The 868-nt window shown below is 52.9% G+C and overlaps 1 long non-coding RNA gene across 1 annotated transcript in view; it reads left to right on the top strand.

Annotated features, from left to right (window-relative positions):
- LOC111814254 overlaps nt 1-868 on the top strand; it is a 4,830-nt gene that overhangs the window by 2,765 nt on the left and 1,197 nt on the right. The gene's annotated exons all lie outside the window — the stretch shown is intronic.

Here is an 868-nt window from a genome sequence, read left to right as displayed (position 1 = left end):
GAGAGCCAGAAAACTACCTACAAGAGACACCCATCACATCCACACTCAGTAAGGGACAGTCATAGAATGTGGCCCAGAAGACCACAGCTGTCTGAACAGCTAAAGGAAACCTGTTTTCCTGTCCTTAGAACCTCTAAGTTCATCCCTTCTGAGTTCAGCCCAGTGGACTCCTTGCACAGGGAAGTCCCCAGACTGCCAAGGCTTCCTCCACTACCCTCTAGTGCCAACCTTTCCTGGCTCCCAAAGTAATGCCAGCACTGGGACCTCCTGTCAGCATGCACCCATGCCTGTGGTCTCACCCAACATCTGCAAAGAAAATCCTCTTGGCTAAAAAACAGGATGATGGAGAGGGAGAGAAAAGGGGCGGTGAGAAAGCTCAGTAAACTAAACAACAGCTTAGGCATGCACAGGGACCGGGGCTCCAGCCCTGGCACCACAGGCTGTTCTGGCCTCACTCCGGAGTGAGCCGCGCCTGCCAGTGACACCTGGAGTGACAGTGTGAGCCTGTAGTCCCAGCACTGGGGGGCTGAAAACAGGAAGATCACCAGGAATCTGAGTGGCACAGTGAGACCCTGTACCAACAACATTTAAAGGGGGAGGAGAGAGAGAGAGAGAGAGAGAGAGAGAGAGAGAGAGAGAGAGAGAGAGAGCCAGCCAGATAGCCAGGGACAGAGGGGAATAGAGAGATAACAGAAACAGAGAGAGAAATGGAAGCAGACCAAGAAAGAAGCAATAGGAAGAATATTTCTAGGTGCCCTCCACATGCGGCCTGTTCCAGAAGGCGGTGTCCTGGCCGCATTATCTGAAGGGCCTGGACAGAGGAACCTCACGTGAAGAGGAAAATGAGAGGGCCAGCCAGATAGCTTAG

Source organism: Octodon degus, unplaced genomic scaffold (genome assembly GCF_000260255.1).
Source record: "Octodon degus isolate 3935 unplaced genomic scaffold, OctDeg1.0 scaffold00283, whole genome shotgun sequence".
Lineage (NCBI taxonomy): Eukaryota > Metazoa > Chordata > Mammalia > Rodentia > Octodontidae > Octodon > Octodon degus.
Note: the sequence above shows the minus strand (reverse complement) of the source record. Positions and strands in the feature narration are given on the sequence as shown.